This window comes from Geotrypetes seraphini, chromosome 13 (assembly GCF_902459505.1).
Source record: "Geotrypetes seraphini chromosome 13, aGeoSer1.1, whole genome shotgun sequence".
NCBI lineage: Eukaryota > Metazoa > Chordata > Amphibia > Gymnophiona > Dermophiidae > Geotrypetes > Geotrypetes seraphini.
The window spans coordinates 70,847,530-70,868,190 of NC_047096.1; positions in this window are offsets into that span (position 1 = coordinate 70,847,530).

Genomic DNA, 20,661 nt, shown 5'->3' on the forward strand with positions numbered 1-20,661 from the left:
CAGGGCCTACCTTTGCATCTTTAAACAACATATGCCTAAGGACACTTACTAAAGTTCTGATACGTGTCCGTTCAATTCCCCTCTTACGTCATGTAAATGACGTCATAAATACACAGCATGAGCTGGAAGGGAGTGATACTCTAGATATGTCTCTCAAGGAGGGGTTTTTTAGGAGCTGTAATACGAATAACACAGTACATGAGCAGTCAAGATAAGAGTGCAAATAATAAGAGATTATAAAGGTCTTTTACCCAACCCTGCATTCAACTAAAGTGTTGATCCCAAGAATTAGATAAATCAGAGTTACATTTGAACTCAGCAAAGAGGTCTGCTAATTTCTGAATGTCCATAGGAGGACCTATATTGTCAGAAAGAAAAGTACAACAGCATAAAATACTGAGGAGAATTTAACAGAATTCTCAGCTAGAATCATATCTAGGGCCATATGATTTTGAGAACCATCTGAGAAGTGGAGCCTAATTGATCAGTAATACCTTGCAAGGCGTCCCTAGAATAGTTCACAAAGCGTTGCTGATTATAATAATTTTAACTAATCCGATCAACATTCTTATTAATAGTAATAAAGGGAATAAGGGACTCAAACCCAGCCTTAACCTGAGCTCGGGCCTTAAATTCATCTGGGACCCCTCTTGGGACCCCTATAGCATCTATGTATACATGCGATCAGATTTATATCAAGACAAATAAAAGGAAAAACCATGTGAATAGGAAGGATGCCTTTCAGAAAGAATATGCAGAAGCATAGTAACCTTAACTAAAGTGCACTGGCCTATCCACTGGCTGGGTAGCTTAACAGGGAGCCAAAAGTCTCCATAAAGCCAGTAAATATCAAATCTGATGCAGCAACAATGGGGCATACCTATGAGCCAAGACAGAACAATAACCTGGGGGTAAATTACCTACAAAACTACCCTGTGTCAGATTAGAAACATGACATGTGTAATTGCCCTTATAGATAGTAACGGCAATATCAAGCTTTTGCTGTCCTGGCAACAAAGGGTATTTAGAACACTGCAGTGCACAAAGAGGATAGGTAAAATTAGAGGAGATACTGGTAAATAACCCAAAAAGGCATGGTTGGATACCAGGAGGGAGGTCCAGAGGTACGGTTCCTAGATGGGGTCTAGCTTGAGCACATATGTAACAATTACTCTTATTATGTTGATCAGCAGTGAATTTCATCCATTCTAACCAAAGGTTAGGTTCTGAAAACCCTACCTTAACAGCCAAAATATCTTCAAAAGTGGGATTGGCAATAGCCATCATGTCAGTAAGTTTATTGAATGTAGGGGCCAGTGGGTTAGTATTTTTTGGGGCCCCCACAAAATGGCGGGAGAAGATGAGTGGAGGTAGATAGATCCCGTAAGAAAACTGATGGGTCGGATAGCTAGACCCACCCTTAAACCACATGTCCATAATGTACATACCTTCATCAGTAGGTCTAGGGTTGTCAATAGTAAGAGAAAGCTTAATAATTTGTGCAGGAACACTTTTCCTATAACAGTGTCCAACCTTATGAAGGGTCATACAAGTAAGCAGTGATTTACCATTTTGGTCCACTGTTTTTCAGGGTATTTTCTAGTTTATAAGCCCAGTCAGTATCAATATTCCACCCTACCACTCCCCAGAATGCACACTTAACCCCCAACGTGAGTCAGTAACATATATATATATATGTCTTTAGTTTTAGGAATCTCTGAGGACCAATGGCACAGCCTTGGGATATCAATTGATGAACAGTCCGCAATGTCACAATACTCAAAGAGCTAGCAGCTGGTATCCAGGGTTTCCCCTCTTTGCACCAAAGTCCGTCCAAAAGGGCGGCTTTGGGCACCTGCCAAACGCCAGGCATCAAATTCAGAGGAAGCTGTGAAAAAAGAGAGGAAGAGAATCCTGTTCACCCGTGAGACCCAAAAGCCCATTTAAAAGAAGGGCTTGAACATCGTGAAAAGTGTGAAGGGTAATGAGGTGACCAAGGGTCAAAGAAGTAACCATCTCTACCACCATAGCACAAGCAGCCAGGGCTTTCTTGAACAGGAGTGACTATAAAAAAAGGCAACAGAGCGTAACTTACCGCCATGTTCTCCCTTCATGGTGTTACAATAGTCCCAAACAAAGAGATAAAACATGTGGGCATAAGCAGGAAAACCCAAACTTGAGCTAGAAACCAAAGCACATCTTAAATGTCCAACATTTTATAAGTCCATCTGATAAGAGCAGTCATTTCAGAAACCAGGGTCTGTCTCAAAATCTGGTCATAGAAGGAACAAGCAGAGATCCATTGGCGGCAGTGACCAATCATAGCAAGAAAAGTAAGCATGTCTTTCTTGGTAGCTGGGCGGGGCAGACCCAGAATAGCAGCAATGCAGAAAGTGCAGATTTTCCTCTGACCATGAGACAGGACAAAACCCAGGTATTTCACTTCAGATGTACACCAGTGCAGTTTATTTCATGACACCTTGTGACCACACACAGACAATCATTATAAAAGGTGCAAACTATCAGCCTGACAGGTCTCCTGAATTATGGAACACAAAAAGTTGTACAAAATGAGAATAGGACCATGAGGGGCAGTGCATGACTGTAGAATAGCCCGAAGGACATTCCACACTAGGTATACTGTTGCTTAAGGGTGAAGGCAGCCTCACCAAAGGGACTAAAAATAAAACATTCTTTAGGACAATGACAGAAAAAAAATCATTGGCTGCCGATGGAATGGTGGAAGAAACATAAGTGCAATGAGAATTACCAAAACACTAACAGCCCTAAAATCTAGGATGAAACGGGGAATGCCATCAGTTTTGACAACAAGAGCGATGGGCGTATTATAAGAAGAGATGGTGGTTTTGATAATGCCGGAGAAAAGTCAAGAGACAAGCAGTGGAATCTCACCTTACTGCTTGATAAAACCAAGAATGAGTAACTTCAAAGAAGCACTATAGGGGGTCAGTGGAAGCCCAAACAGAGAAGTCTGGGGGAAGGGACAAAAACATTCATGCACAGACCCTGATAATGAAAGCAAAGAACAGATTAGCTTTGCTCTGCACAAGAAAGAAAACCTTTAAAACGGAATTTTTTCTTTTTCTTGTTTCTTTTTGTTTATGATCCAGCACAGAACACAAAGGAGAAGAAACGCACAAAATTAGTCAGGATCAAAAGGAAGACAAGAAATAGTGCTTGTGTACAAACTACAAGGGAAAGATCTTAGACTGATTCAAACAGCGCTTTCAATTCATTCCACATAACAGCATGTCCTACCTCAGTATTAAACATTGGTGACACAGAAAGATGTGAGCTGAAGGAAAAAATGTCATACACACACACAGCCGTACAAGTCTCATTTGTCTAGGAGTAACCTAAGTGCCTTATGACTCATTACAAAGCCAATATAACAATGCAAAAATATTCGCTTATCTTACCTTATAAGCGAGGTACAGTAATAAGAGACAATAAAATCTTATACTCTATAAAAGTTTTAACCTTACAAATGACAGAGTGGGCAGGGGGGTTCTATAAATAATTTCATTCTTCCCGAAAGAATGGCAGCTGCTTATATATTCATGAGGGGCGCTTACCGAAAGTACCCCGAGATTTTTCCCAAAAAAACTCCATAATAGAACCCAAAGCTTGAACTTAAAATAAAGGGTGGGTACAGGTCACCACTACCCAGTGAGTATTAAAGAACAGAAAAAATTCAGAAATACTCACAAAATATTGGTGATATCATCTGCCCATCGCGGACGTGCCCCCAACTGAAAAGGATTTAGGTCCCAATTCCTGCCCCATACTTTCTCTGTCTCTGTCATTTGAAAGTCAGGTACCTGGGGACACATCTTAAAGACCAGAAATCGTCTTCCAAAACATGTCCAAAGTTTATTATGAGTTTCACATCTTTTATACGAATCAGGTTTGCCAGCATGTGTCAGCATGTGACGTAAATACAAACCATATATGGAAGGTCACATGAAACTTTAAACACATCAGCATTTTTTCTATCTGGAGATTGAAGTCCACAGAGGGTCAGAAAAAGCCTTAACCAGCAGAGACCCTAATCTAAATCTGTCTGTAAATACGGCTTAACAAAACAATTGAATTCACTTTACAACATCTCTGTTTAAACATTCCTGTCCTTATACCGTCTTCAAAGAAGGGAAAGATAAACAGGGCCTACCTTTGCATCTTTAAACAACATATGCCTAAGGACACTTACTAAAGTTCTGATACGTGTCCGTTCACCGGTAACCATAGCTGCGCTTATCCAGTCCTGTGACACCTGCACTATTTGTACACTGTAATTCGCTGATTGTACAGCTCTCTTCACTGTGAACCGCCTAGAAGTCGCAAGATTATGGCGTTATAGAAAAATAAAGTTGTTATTATTATTATTATTACACAATTCCACACTTTTCCTGTATTTCTGTCTTTCCTTATTTGGCCAGGGTCCATCTTAGGTAAAGAGTTCAGTACATTCCTAAGACCTGATGCCTATATCTTTATATACAGGCTTGTTTCTGTGCTTCTCTGTACCAGGAAACATATATCTTCTTGCTCACATGATCCAAGTTCAAATACATGACAGGCTGTAGGGATGAAACACAGCACACACCGGATTTGAGTTGGGAGGAGGCGTTGCCTGAGGCTAGCTCTGAGCCCTTTTATTATGCTTCTATGCTCATGACATCAAAATACCTCCCTTGATTACATATCTAATGATTGGTGGATACAAAGTTACATGCTTTTACATTGTGATCACCCTTAATTCTGCACGTAGACAATGCCTGTGTTTCTGCACATAGTCAATGCCTGTTTGCTGATGTCTTTTCCATATAAGGACTACTTAAATAAGATAAGGGTTAATTTGTGACAAGAAAGGGGGAGAGGGAATGAGTCAGCATTCTTTCACAGGGGCTAGAAATGTCAATGTGCTGAACATTACCCTGCTTCAGAATGGCATCCCTACATTTCCCCTTACATTACTATTTTTAAGAGCCTTATAGAGGTAAGGCAAATCTGATCGGGATAATTTGCGATATCGACCATGACATGGACTTATGCATAAAGCAAACAAAGAAGGCAGGCGTTGAACAAAACAACAGAGAGCAATCAAGAGACCGATCCCAATGAATAGATACTGCAAAATGACCCGGATCCATTGGCCAGATTGTAGCCAGGACCATAAAGCTTTCCACCACTCTGGTAAAATATCTTGACGCATATTAGAGGCCAGATCATGCAGTTGCTGAATTTGTTCTTTTATACTGTTGCTGTTATCAGTTAGATTGAAACAGCACATATTTTTAATGGTTTTGCAACCGTGATGGCTGCTCTGTTGTCTAACATAGCTGTATGTATTTCATCTTGTTCTTGATTTAACAAGCTAAGTGCATGTGAGGTATGATTGATGTTTTTTGCCAATGCACAAGCCAATCGAGCTAAAGTTTTATGATTATATAATGCTAACCCAGGTACTCCAACTAAAGAAACTGCCAAAGAGACATATTCAGCTTTTGATAGCAAGTCAACATTACTATCACACTGGTCATTTAAGACATAACTATCAGAGGTTATAGAGACAGAGCATTTTTCTTTACTAATCCTGGGATTAATCAATTGCTTTTAATTTACCAAGGCTGCTACTAATCTACTAAGGCAGCATTGTGTGTTGTGTGATAAATTAGCTGGAATATAATTCCATGTTCGCTTTCCACATGTACAAAACCATCCTAAAGGAAGGACAAGGTGAGCATTGATATATGAAATATTTACAAAATGTGAACAGTTCCATAAAGCTAGTTCACTATTAATGCAATTCTAGTACATTTTTTTTTTACCCTAGCACATGACAGATTTTTATGATTTGCTACAATGGGGATATAAATGGCCATGGCATCCCAGGGTAATTTTCGGGCTACTTTTCCCCATGACGTAAACATGGTATATAATACTTCATCTTCAGTCATAAAATTAGTTAGTTGGGAAATATTTCCTATTCCCCCTGGCGCTTTACATACTGGAATTAAACAAGAACCTAACAAAGTGTGTGCATCAATGCTCTGTTGTAAGCAGAAATTGTTGTTTCCTGAGATATCTGCTATTTTTTCTCAAATGTTATATTGTATTCTTTGCTCCCATGATTCCCCAGCAGAAGGAAAAGGAAGACTAAGAAAAGTTAACAAGCAGATAACAATCATTAAAGAGTTATAAGTTAATTGTGCAAAAATAGCAGCAGTAAAGTTTTCAGGTGTCATTTCTTTCTAAGTTTGTTTCAATGTGAGAACGGCTTGATCACTTAAGCTTTTAATATGTCCCTAAGTCACAGGAGCAGTCTTGGAATAACGCTTTCTTTTCCGGTTGTTTTGCTGGAGTATGGGAATTTGTTGTGGTCGTCATAAGATAAAATCAAATTCAGGAATGGGTTCTGCAGATGCTGATACCACGACATTTTCTTCTTCTGTAGTTTCTTGGATAGGAACAGGAGGTGTATCAGCAGCTGCTCGTGCAGGTCGGACGTGTCTACTAGGCACCCAGACAGGACCTGTAGGAGTTAAAACAGCAGCATAACCCCGTCCCCAGGTTATCAAGGGAGCAGGACCATGCCAGACAGGATTAGGCGACAGTTTATATTTCACCAAAGGTTGTGGTAATTTAACTGCCACTTGATGATGTTTATCATGTGCAGAGTACTCTGAAAAATAGTTCAAATGGTTAATAGTGAATAGAACAATGGATGAAGACATTTGAACCTGTCTCAAATTAGGAACAGCATATTTCACTGGTTTCTGTTTTAATAAATATGATTCTTTTTTGACATCGAAATAAAAGTTTCAGAAATCATATTTTTGTTTACATTAATTTCTAAATATGCATAAACCTGTTATTACATATCCAATACTCTTTTTGTCATTCTCAAAAAGGTGAAATCAAACAGCTTGTCTGTGTTAAAGTCAGCCTGCATTTCTCTTCAGCATCTGCTGATAAATTCATTTCCCTGTCAGCACAGAAGAAGTAGTAGAGAAAGTTGCTTAGCTTAAAGGTCAGAGAGGTTAAATCACAAATTTCAGAATTTCCTTAGGTTTAAATTATATAAAATGTTTGAAATTAAGTACAACCCATTCTCTCACATATCATTCATAGCATCCATCATTCATTTGGGGCCCCATTCACACACAACACGGTATATTGCATTCATATTTAATACAAGAAAGCTTTCTCTGTTATACCCCATATTGGGATATGAAATCTAATATGCTCCACCTAACCAGCTCAAGCACATCTGTTATCAATTAGACCATGAGGCTCAAAGCGGGAAAACTGAACAAAGACAGACAGAAAATCACTGACACAAAATGGAGTCACTGACTCAAGATGGAGACCTTAATACCTCTAAAAGTATGTTACGCATTACCTGATTTCCTCTATGGTCTGGCTTAATAGCAAAGTACATACAGAGAATATTATTATGCTTTTCCTTAATATTAATCAGTAGTGTGTTTTTCTGGTCTTGGCTACATCCTTATTCAGATTTTCATGTGCCCACTTTTCCATACGTTTCTATTGGGTGTGGCCTTAACTTTCATATGTACTTCTAACTAGTTTACTCAGAACCATATGAAAAGTAGGTGTTTCTGTAGGAAAAATCTACAAAATACTGCACACTATCCTTTCCATAGCGCCCCCTACAGCCCACGAGTGCCACTGTTCACCGGGCGACCAGAGAAAGCTGTCAAGTTCTGCACGATGTTGGCAAGGCTCTTAGACATTCAAGCCATAGAGCCTGTGCCTCTCAAAGAATAGGGCTTTGGCAAACACTCTGTATACTTCATAGTGCCCAAGAAAGACATATGACTGGAGACCAATCCTAACATAGTAACATAGTAACATAGTAGATGACGGCAGATAAAGACCCGAATGGTCCATCCAGTCTGCCCAACCTGATTCAATTTAAATATTTTTTTTTTTTTTTTTTTTTTCTTCTTAGCTATTTCTGGGCGAGAATCCAAAGCTTTACCCGGTACTGTGCTTGGGTTCCAACTGCCGAAATCTCTGTTAAGACTTACTCCAGCCCATCTACACCCTCCCAGCCATTGAAGCCCTCCCCTGCCCATCCTCCTCCAAACGGCCATGCACAGACACAGACCGTACAAGTCTGCCCAGTAACTGGCCTAGTTCAATCTTTAATATTATTTTCTGATTCTAAATCTTCTGTGTTCATCCTGGATCTGAAGTCTGTCAAAGCAGCACTAAACAAATACATGACAGGTCTGTATTCTTCCAGCAAAACCTTGATGTCCAACAGGGCCTCAGCCTGCTTCTTTGATAAATGAAACTTAAGCAGGTTGAAAATGAAATGCAGGGTAGGCCTGCATATAAAGTCTTGACATCAGTTAGTTAATAAGAATTCCACTTCATGAAGGACAGTTTGCCAGTGAACATACCTGGAATTAAGAGACTGGAGGATTTTATAAAGAGCCTGAAAACATTTTTATTACAAAAAGCCTTTGGGATATAAGATATGGTCCCTGACATTATTTTTTATTTTTTTCACTTTTCTATACCGTTCGCCCAGGAGAGCTCAGAATGGTTTACATGAGTTTATTCAGGTACTCAAGCATTTTTCCCTATCTGTCCCGACAGGCTCACAATCTATCCAATGTACCCGGGGAAGTCTGACAAGGATGGCAAAATAGAGTTTACAAAGCATGGTAAAAATATAATAGGACAAAACATAGTATGGTGAGACATAGCATGGCAAGCATAGTTCAGCAAAACATAGCATGATAAACATAGTATTACAGAGCATGGCTAGCATAGTATGACAAGACTAGCAAAATGGTTAGACAAGCATGCATGATGAAACATAGCATAGAAGACAAGGAATGGCAACATTATGTGGCAACCATGGTAAGAGAGATTGTAGCAGGACTAACATAGTGCGGCAGGACTAATACAGTATGGCAGTAAAGTTTGGTAAATATGATGTTTAGTAAAGTATAGTAGGATAAGGATGGTGAAAAGCATGACAACATGACATGATGTTCGTAAAACGCCTGTATCTGAATACATGGCAATATTTGTCTTGTGATAGCTTTAGTTCTCTGTTAATAATTTTGTATGTTACTAATTTTATGAGTGCTTCTTTTGTAATCTGCCAAGATTGGTAGATAATGTGGAATAATTTTTTTTTTAATAAAATAAATGGGGAAAGGAACAAAGAGAATTATTTATTGGGCATGGGATTGGGAGAGAAGAGAGAACGAATTGCTGGTCATTGAAGAATATTGATTTGGTTTATCTTATGCCTTTAAGTGCTTGAGTGAGGTATACTGAAAATAAGTGCTTGAATGTGATTTTCTGTATTCTTATTGGGGGGGGGTTCCTTTTTAAGGGAGATTTTTGCTCTAAGACTTCATATGAGATTTCTGCTCTCACTCTGTTTTTGTATACACCTGAAAAATTATTCAGGGCCAGATTCTACAAAAGCCGCCCTACCACTACCTAACTAAATTGGTTTAATTGATTTTAAGTGGCATGATAACTGGTTGCACCATTAAAACCTAATTAAACCCTCAGTTAAAAAAAAAAAAAAAAAAATAGCCGCTGCTGTGTGGCCTCCAGGACTAGCGCCTAGGTCCCTGGTGACTAGCAGCGCATACTGACGATGAAGCCTGGAAGTAGGCATGGTTAGGGGAGATGCTGGACTTTGGCGACATTATGCGCCACTGGCTGCGATTCAGGAAGGACCCAGGGTGCCAGAAATGTAGGTCTGTAAAACCCTGGCCTACATTTTTAGCACCTAGGGTTCTTGAGAGCTGCAATTCTGGAAGAGGTACCTATTGGTGCCTGCTGCGGCAGGCGCTACTTATGGAATCAGGGCCTCTGCTTAGGAGGAATACGGTAGGTACATAAAGGCCCTGATTCGATAAGGTCTGCCTAAAGTTAGATGCTGATATAGGCACTGATTCTGTAAAACTTAGGCATCCATTATAGGATCACACTTAGCATCACCTAAGCATGCTTAGGTGTCACTCAGCATCCTAACATTTAGGCTTCCCCAATTTATGCCAGGGTTTTTTCTATGCCTAAAGTTAGATGCCGATATCAGAGCCTAACAGCACCTAATTCACAAAGAGGGGCCTAACTCGAAAACACGCCCATGATCTGCCCCTAACCATGCCTACTTTAGGTGCTTTGGGCTAGGGACCTACTTTTGATAGAATCAAGTTTTTCGAGGTAAACATAGAAACATGATGGCAGATAAAGGCCAAATGGCCCATCTAGTCTGCCCATTGTCACGCAGCCGGTACCGGGTCCTGAGGCGAATACTGGCCTGAGTGCAATCACTGATTCTGGCGTACCCTCAAAAGATGAAAGCCCTGCTGGGAAAATAATGTTCTTAGAAAATTATAGTCAGAATGGCAAAAGTTCCCCAAACAAAATAAGGCTACAGTCCAGCCCCTGTTCAAATAAAGAAGGCTTTATTTGGTAATTAAGCCAATGTTCAAATATGTATCCAAAATAAGGGGAAAAAACCCAAACAGTTCACCTGTTCTGGCCTAGTAGCCCTGCAGTCCTTCTGGCTGCCAGGTCAGCACATGGCTGGCCACACCCTTGCCTCAGGGTAAGTCCAAGAATTCCCTTACTGGCTTCTTTCAAGTAAAAAAAAACATCCAAAATTGGTAAGTATTCCACAGTCCATGAAATCACAAACTTGTCCCTGCAAAGCTCACTGTGCCTGCCTAAATATAGCCAGGCTTCCCCTACCAACCCTAGTAAGTTGGTGGGGGTGGGAAATTGCTGAATCCACTATCAAAACAGCCTTGTAGGCCCCGCAATCCCAACCCTTTGGATCTTGTGTGGATTCTGCCCCAAAATCCCCACTGTAGCAATCGGGAGTAGGAAGAGGTAGCCCACCAACGAAGTAAGCGTTTCAAGGAGGGAGGCACCGCAATGTGCTGGGAAGCAGGATCCCGATCCTGCCACCACTGAGATGCCCGGGTCCAGTGGGGGACATGAAGATGAAACCAGGCAAACGGCGGGACATGAACCGTGGAGACCCATGGTCCCAAAAGGATCATCATCTGCTTGGCCGAGACCGAAGACCGCTAAGACACCAGCTGACTCAGGCGCAGATGGGCGGCCTGCTGAGGCAGAGGCAGACCGAGGACAGAGGGGCCACCTTCCGGCATACATGAACAAGGGCCTCCCCCTGAGGCCGAGACAAGAAGGAGCGCAGACAAACTGGGTTCAGGTCCGCCCCGACGGACTCCCGAGACTAGGGCGGACAGAGGCGCTGAACTGCTCCCGGAGGGCCAGGACCAGACGCAGATGGGATGATGGGAACACCCAACCGACAGAGGCGAGGCTATACCCCCGTGCGTAGACACGAAGGAGACCCCCCCCCGAAGGGAGGGGAGAAATCCCTAGAAGGAGAGCAGTCCGGAGGCTATTCTAGAATAGTCAAAAGACAACCAGGAGTCGCCGAAGCCGGCGGCTGGACCGTAACCCTGCGCTGCTGCAGCTATTGCGGCCGCTGCGAAGGAGACCGAGAGAACACAGGAAAGGTATCCGGAGGGCACCTCCGGAGAGGGAGTCCAAACCGCCAAGGTAGAAGGGATTCAGCTGAAGGCGCACCAGATAGGCAAAGGACCGGTCGTGTTCTGAGAGGCGGTTAGTGGCCGCCGCAAGAGAGACCTCAAGAAGCGCAGTACCCACGCAAGTAAGAGTGATGAGACGATCCTGGAGGTTCGGATCCCCAGCCACACTCTGTGCCAAGCGAGATGACGCATGGTGGGAGCAATAGAGCCGGAGCTGGGAGAGAGTCTCCTCCAGGAGACCAAACTCTGTACTACGAGATTCCGGCCCGTCTGCCCGGAAGGAACCAAAGAGAAAGCGGGGAACCCTCGAATCCCCGACAGGAGCCGGAGACGTCGAGGCACAGAGCCAGGCGACGTTGAGGCACAAAACCGCAGTTGAGGCACAAGGCCACAGTCAACCAAGGGGCACAAAGCAGCAGAAGACGTCGAGCCACGAAGCCTCGGTTGACGACGAGGCACAGAGCTCCAGCCGTCGACTGAGGCCGGCCTCAGTCGACGTCGAGGCACAAGCCTCGGTCGACGCGGAGCACACGGCCGCAGCCGACGTCAGAGGAACAAAGCATCAGTCGACGTCGAGGCACCAAGCCTCAGTCGACATCGAGGCACAAAGCCTCAGTCGACGTCGAGGCACAAAGCCGCAGTCGATGCCGAGGCCCAAGGCCTCAGGTGACGTCGAGGCACCAAGCCTCAGTTGACATCGAGGCACCAAGCCTCAGAAGATGTCGAGGCACCAAGCCTCAGTCGACATCGAGGCACAAAGCCTCAGAAGACGTCGAGGCACAAAGCCTCAGAAGACGTCGAGGCACAAAGCCTCAGTCAACGTCGAGGCACAAAGCCTCAGTCGACGTTGAGTCACAAAGCCTTAGTCGACGTCGAGGCACAAATCCCCAGACGACGTCGAGGCACAAAACCCCAGACGACGTCGAGGCGCAAAGCTTCAGTCGACGTCGAGGAGCAAACCTCAGTCGACGGCGAGGCGCAAAGCCTCAGTCGACGGCGAGGCGCAAAGCCTCAGTCGACAGCGAGGCGCAAAGCCTCAGCCGACATCGAGGCGCAAAACCGAGGCCGATGTCGAGGCGCAAAGCCCCAGTCGACATCGAGGCACAAGGCCTCAGTTGACGTCGAAGCACAAGGCCTCAGTCGACGTCGAGGCACACTGAAGTCCGTCGAGAGTCGGAAGTTGGCACCGTACCAATGAAACTGGTAATGAAGGTGCAGCAGTGTGCTCCATAGAGGGCAACATCGAGGATGAGTATTCCCATGAAAGGAGGCACACTTCGAAGGTCTCGTAGAGGCTGGCACGATTGCACTCGATGCCTGGAATGCCTGAGACTCAGCCGGTGGCGTTACCGAGGTAACGCACCTAAAAAGAAAGAAGAGAGAGACTTACCCAACCCGGGATCGATGCTACATCAGCCCGATTCCAATGAAGGAAAAAGGGTCCCGGCCATTCTACTCACACGAGGTAAGCCCAGAGAGAGGCCAGGGAAGAAGAAAACACAGCCGCAGCCAAACGAGGCCTAGCAGCAAGGCTGAGGCCCAAGAAGGGTCTGCCGGTGGAAAACCAGCAGAACCAATTTTTTTTTTAAACAAAATACACGATCAAAATAAAGAAGCTGCGGTGCTAGAAAGGTACTTAGAAGAACGCAGAGAAGAGAGACGGCTTTCTGGCTCCCCAGAAAACTAAGAACTGAAGACCACGAGGAGGGGATGCGCCCTCTAGTGGAGCAGGAAGGCACACACACACACACACACACACATGCGTGGTGCAGCACCAGCAAACTTGAAATTTTCAATCAAGTTTGCTTGAAAAGCTGTCCGCTTCGGGTCTCCGTGGATGACATCACCCAAATGTAGAGAATATGCTGCCTGCTTGTCCTGGGATAAATACATTATAGGCAGAAATTGCAAGGAGAAAAACATCTCAGTGCTTCAGAGCAAATTGCATGAGTGCTAAAGCTCTGCTGAATCATTGATCTTAAAAAAGAAAGACTTCTTGTATAATCCCACTCTATTCCTGAAAAAGTTGGTAGTCGATACCATATCGCGAGTTCTCCTGTAGGAAGCCTCATTAGCATAACTATTTGTTCCTCCTCTCTTACCTCTAGACTGACAGTAGGAGCAAGTCTTTTCTGTTCATGTTAATTTTTCTTTGACTTCAATATTTTCCCTGCTTCGTGTACTTTCATACTGCAGAGGTTTCCCATGGGGACAGCTCTGAATGCGGTAAATCGCAGACTTTACTTGTAAAGTCTACTTTCAGGGGGTTGGCTGCTCATCGGGGCGTTCCTCGCCCTCGGGCCGCCCAAGGTCTAAGCGCCGATCGAAGCGTCCTTCGACCTCACCTCGGCGCTTGTCGAAGCGTGCCCGGGACTCGCCCCCAAGGTGGGGTCGTTCCCCAGCTGCCCCCGCTGTTGGGGCTCTTCAAGTTTCTGAGCTGTCTCTCTCTAACCCTCAGCTGCTCTTATCGCCTCCTTGGCTGGGGGCCCGGGGCCGGACCCCCTTGCTTTCAAAGGGTTCCCCGGGCGGGTTCGGGGTCACATCTCTGAGGCGTCGGAGAGCTTCGGTGCTGCCAACCCCTCGGTCTTCCCCGCGGGGGTCCTCGGGGCACTGTCGGTCCTCGACACCGGCGCGTTGTTTTGGCGCTGCATTTTGGGGCTCAGAGCAGGAGGTTGGGCTTGAGCCTCGCTACTCTTGCGAGGCGTCGCCCTCCTTTTCGGCTCGTTCGGTCACTCCTCCGGACGACCGGGCCGAGGCTTGCCCTTCTTCATTCTCGAGGTTCATTCAGGATATGGGTCGAGCGCTCAATTTGGTCCTCCAATCAGACTCCAAGTACCCGAAGAAGTTTTTGGAAGAAATGGACTTGCCTTCTTCGCCCCGGGAGTCCCTTCGGCTCCCCTCGAACCCGGTGCTCCGTCAGGCTTTTCTTAGAAACTTGGAGACCCCATATGCGGTGACTGCCGTCCCGTCTAAAATGGAGTCCAAATACCGGATGGTGCCGTGTCTGGGGTTTGAGCGAGCTCAGTTGTCTCACCAGTCGCTTCTGGTGGAGTCCTCTCTTAAAAAATCTCATCCCTCCCGGGTTTCTGCTGCGGTCCCGCTGGGACACGAAGGCAGGATGATGGATAAGTTTGGGAGGCGACTGTACCAGAATTCAATGATGGTCAATCGAGTCTTGAATTATGCGTTTACTTTTACCTCATATCTCAAGTTCTTGGTCAAATCCCTGCCTGCTTTCCAGGGTGCTTTGCCGGTCTCTCGCCGGGCAGAGTTTGGGCAGCTGGTTGAGTCCCTCTCTCAACTTCGTCTGTACCTCTTTCATGCGGTTTTTGACGCTTTTGAGCTCACCTCACGGGTATCCACCTTCGCTGTCGCCATGCGCCGGCTGGCATGGCTCAGGATCGTGGATATGGATCCTAACCTCCAGGATTGCCTCGCCAACCTCCCCTGTGTGGGCTCAGAGCTCTTTGATGACTCCATTGAGGCGGCCATGAAGCGCTTCTCGGAGCATGAGAGGTCTTTCGCTTCCCTGGTGTGACCCAAGGCGAAGCCGCCCCCCCCCCCCAAGACCTATCGGGCTCCGCCCAGGAGATATCCGCAGAAGTCGACTCCGGCCTTTTCGAGGCTGCCTTCTCGACGTCCGCATCAGCAGCCCTGGGCGCAGCCGAAGCCTCAGACGCCTGCTGCATCTAAGCCCGCGCCATCCTTTTGATGGTCTGGGCGGGTGGGGGCGGGCCCCCTCCGCGCTACCGCCGGCCCCTCTTCCCATCGGGGGCTGCCTGCGTGCCTTTTACCCAAGCTGGCAAGGCATCACCTCGGATGCTTGGGTCCTCAACGTCGTGGCAAACGGCTACTCCCTGAACTTCTGGGAGTTGCCTCCCGACAGTCCGCCAGGCACATGTCCTTCCAACTGGGCACAGTTGGGTCTGCTGTTGTCGGAGGCCCAGGCTCTTCTGCGCCTTCGGGCCGTGGAAGTTGTTCCCCCTTGCCAGCGGGGCCGGGGGTTCTATTCCAGGTACTTTTTGGTTCCCAAAAAGCCCAGGGACCTCCGTCCGATCCTGGATCTTTGACGTCTCAACCGGTATCTGGTTCGGGAGAAGTTCAGGATGCTCTCCCTTCCGGTTCTGTATCCCCTGCTCGACGAGGGGGACTGGATGTGCTCCCTCGATCTGAAGGAGGCTTACACCCATGTCCCGGTGCATCCTGCCTCTCGCCGGTTCCTGCGCTTTCAGGTGGGGGAATTGTACCTTCAGTACCGGGTCCTCCCATTTGGGCTGGCTTCGTCCCCCTGAGTCTTCACGAAGTGTCTCGTGGTTGTCGCGGCGGCCCTGCGGTCCCAGGGCCTTCAGGTCTTTCCTTACCTCGACAACTGGTTGATCAAGGCGCCGTCGAGGGAGGGGGTTATTGCAGCGACCCGACAGACTATTACCTATCTTCAGTGTCTGGGGTTCGAGATGAACTTTCCCAAGTCCCAGCTGTGCCCCTCGCAGTCTCTGCAATTCATCGGAGCCGTGCTGTACACGGTTCAACAGGGAGTTGTGTGATGTCTTGGCGGAACCGCTATCCGCACTCTTCAATCTCTCCCTTAGTACAGGTGACGTCCCGTTGGACTGGAAAATGGCTAACGTCATTCCACTTCATAAGAAAGGCTCCAAGATGGAAACAGCAAACTACAGACCGGTGAGTCTCACATCAATAGTGAGCAAACTAATGGAAACTCTAATCAAATGCCAATTGGATACGATCATGAACGAGGAGAATCTACGTGATCCCCGTCAACATGGATTTACTAAGGGGAGATCCTGCCAATCCAACCTGATCGGCTTCTTTGACTGGGTGACGAGAAAGCTGGATGTTGGGGAGTCCCTGGACATCGTATACCTGGACTTCAGCAAAGCATTCGATAGCGTACCACACCGCAGGTTGCTGAGCAAAATGAGTTCTATAGGATTGGGCGACACGCTGACGAAATGGATTGGGAACTGGCTTGAGGGTAGGCTTCAGAGGGTAATGGTGAATGGCACCCCCTCCAAAACGACGGAGGTGATCAGTGGAGTGCCACAGGGCTCCGTCCTGGGCCCGATCCTGTTCAACATCTACATAAGAGACTTGGCAGAAGGTCTCCGAGGTAAAATAACACTATTCGCTGATGACGCCAAACTAAGCAATGTAGTGGCCAAGAGTACAACAGACAAAAACTCAATGCCCGACAACATGATGCACGACCTACTACTACTGGAGCGCTGGTCTAGGTCCTGGCAACTCAGCTTCAATGCCAAAAAATGCAAAGTCATGCACCTGGGCAGCCATAATCCATGCAAGACTTACACCCTAAATGGCGAGATCCTAACAAGAACTGAAGCAGAGCGTGACCTAGGGGTGATCGTCAGTGAGGACATGAAGGCTGCCAATCAAGTGGAGCAAGCTTCCTCCAAAGCAAGGCAAATCATAGGTTGCATACGCAGGAGTTTCGTCAGCCGTAAGCCTGAAGTCATTATGCCATTGTATAGATCCATGGTGAGACCACACCTGGAGTACTGTGTGCAATTTTGGAGGCCGCATTACCGAAAAGATGTGCTGAGACTAGAGTCGGTGCAGAGAATGGCAACCCGGATGATCGCTGGTCTCAAGGATCTCCCTTACGAGGAAAGGCTGGATAAGTTACAGCTCTACTCACTCGAGGAACGCAGAGAGAGGGGAGACATGATCGAGACGTTCAAGTATCTCACGGGTCGCATCGAAGTGGAAGAAGATATCTTCCTTCTCATGGGTCCCACGGCAACCAGGGGGCACCCGTGGAAAATCAGGGGAGGGAAACTGCACAGTGACACCAGGAAATTCTTTTTCACTGAGAGTGGTTGACCGCTGGAATAATCTTCCACTTCAGGTCACTGAGGCCAGCAGCGTGCCTGATTTTAAGGCCAAATGGGATAGATACGTGGGATCTATTCACTGAGTTAGGTGGGGAAGGGTCATTGCGGTGGGCAGACTGGATGGGCCGTGGCCCTTATCTGCCGTCTATTTCTATGTTTCTATGTTACCTCCGACTCGGCGGGAGGCTCTTGTCAGACAGTGTGAGCGGCTTTCCCTGTGGTCCCGGGTCTCGGCCAAGCAGATGATGGTCCTCTTGGGTCACATGGCCTCCACCGTCCATGTCACGCCGTTTGCCCGGTTGCACCTTCGGGTTCCTCAGTGGACCTTGTCGTCCCAGTGGAGATAGGATCGGGACCTGACTTCCCGTCTCATTGTGGTGACTCCTTCTTTGCGGCGCTCGCTCCATTGGTGGACCGACTCTTCAAATCTTTCCAGGGGTTTGTTCTTTCTCGCTCCTCCGCATCGCTCTTTCTCGCTCCTTCTCCACCACGGACTCTTCGGAGTATGCGTGGGGGGCTCACCTCGACGGTCTTCGGACCCAGGGCCCTTGGGATCGCCGCTGTCACATCAGCCTACTGGAGCTTCGGGCCATTTACTTGGCAGTAGTCGCTTTTTGTCATCTGCTTCGGGACCAGGTGGACCTCGTCCATACGGACAATCAGGTGGCGATGTATTACGTCAACAAACAGGAATGCACGGGGTCCCTGTCTCTTTGCAGGGAGGCCCTTCGCCTTTGGGATTGGGCGTTTCACCACATCTTCCTTCATGCGGTTTACATTCAGGGAGAACGCAACTGTCTGGCGGACAAGCTGAGTCGCCTCCTGCAGCCGCACGAATGGTCTCTTCATTCTCAGACGTTACTTCAGGTGTTCGAGCACTGGGGGACTCCTCAGATAGATCTGTTTGCTTCTCCTCTCAATCACAAGTTGCCTCGCTTCTGTTCCCGGAAATACTCTCCGGATCGTCTCGAGGTGGATGCCTTCCTCCTGGCTTGGGAGGGGAAGTTCCTCTATGCGTTCCCGCCTTTTCCTCTAATTGAGAAAGACATGGGGAAACATAAGAACATAAAAATTGCCGCTGCTGGGTCAGGCCAGTGGTCCATCCTGCCCAGTAGTCCGCTCACACAGCGGCCCCCAGGTCAGTACTCTAAATGAGTCCAGCCTCACCTGCATACGTCCCAGTTTAGCAGGAACTTGTCCAGCTTAGTCTTGAAACCCTGGAGAGTGCTTTCCCCTACAACAGACTCCGGAAGAGCGTTCCAGCTCTCCACCACTCTCTGGGTGAAAAAGAACTTCCTTACATTTGTACATATCCCCTTTCAACTTTAGAGAGTGCCCTCTCGTTCTCCCTACTTTGGAGAGTGTGAACAGTCTGTCTTTATATACTAAGTCTATTCCCTTCAGTATTTTGAATGTTTCGATCATGTCTCCTCTCAGTCTTCTCTTTTCAAGGGAGAAGAGGCCCAGTTTCTCCAATCTCTCACTGTACGGCTACTCCTCCAGCCCCTTAATCATTTTAGTCGCTCTTCTCTGGACCCTTTCAAGTAGTACCATGTCCTTCTTCATGTACGGTGACCAGTGCTGAACGCACCATGGCCCGGTAGAGCGGCATGATAACCTTCTCCAATCTGTTTGTGATCCCCTTCTTTATCATTCCTAGCATTCTCTTCGCCCTTTTTGCCGCCGCAGCACATTGTGCCACTGCTTGCCCTGTATTGGTACACATTAAACAGAAACACTCTTGTAAATCAATTAAAATTGAACAAAACTTATACAACTGATAGTGAATCAAAAGTGCTCAGAGATATGGAGGTGATAACAGGGCGGACCCACCTCGCCGCCCAATCATCGCTTAATTCAAAGCACCAGTAGCCCTGTAAATTCTCTTTTGGTTCCCTGAGGCAGGAGCGAAACATGTCTATGTCACGTCGGAACCTGCAAGCTCGAGATAAGTTTGCTGTTTCAGACTGTTGATTTTGTTATTTTTTACAAAGTTTGGTAGCTGAGTGCACCCGAAGTATTTATATATATTCAACATCTGTTTACAACTGGTGCTTTGAATTAAGCGATGATTGGGCGGTGAGGTGGTAGTGTTTAGTCCGCCCTGTTATCACCTCCATATCTCTGAGCACTTTTGATTCACTATTAGTTGTATAAGTTTTGTTCAACTTTAATTGATTTACAAGAGTGTTTCTGTTTAATGTGTGCCACTGCCATTTGATCACTCTACTCTCAATTTTTTGAGAGTATTTTGCCCTTTACGTTTATTTGCCCTGTATTGGTAGCATGGAATATTGATACAGCTTGGGTTTTGGCCAGGTACTAGTTATCTGGATTGGCTACTGTGAGAACGGGTTACTGGGCTTGATGGACCATGGGTTGAGGTGGCACTCTAGGGGGTGCTATGGAATAGATAATGAATAAGATGCGTTTGTGGAGTATTTTGTGGAGTTTTTCTACAAAAACGCCTGCTTTTCGTATGGTTCTGGGTAACTCTAGTTAGATATAAGCATATCTGTTAGTTAAGGCCACGCCCAATAGAAGCGTACAAAAAGTTGGTGAATAAAAATCTGAATATGGATGTAGCCAAGGCCAGAAAAACACACTACAGATTAATAAGGAAAAGAATAATAATAATATTTTTTTTATGTACTTCGCTATTAAGCCAGACCATAGAGGAAATCAGGATATACATGATACATAGAAAAATATTAAGAACTCCATCTTGAGGTAGTGACTCCATTTTGTGTTAGTGATTTTCTCTCTGTCTGTCTTTGTTCAGTTATTCCCGCCTTGAGCCTCGTGGGTCTAATTGATACCAGATGGGCTTGAGCTGGGTATACTGGGCATAGAAGAAAAGCTTTCATGCCTTAAGTATGAATGAAATATATTGTGTGGATCTGTGGATGAAAGGGGCCCCAAATGAATGATGGATGTATGAAAGATATGTGAAAGAATGGTGTGTACTTAATTTCCAATATTTTATATAGTTTAAAGATGCAAGAAACTCTAAGGAGAAATCCTGAGGCAACATCTAGAAATAGTTAGAATCAGAAACGCTGTACTAGTCTCCAGTATAGGAAGGCTTCTGTGTATGTGTCAGTGAAACTTGAAACTGTCAGTTTTTGCAAAGCTCAGAGCAGGAGAGGGAATAGTCCCCCTCCTTTCTATGG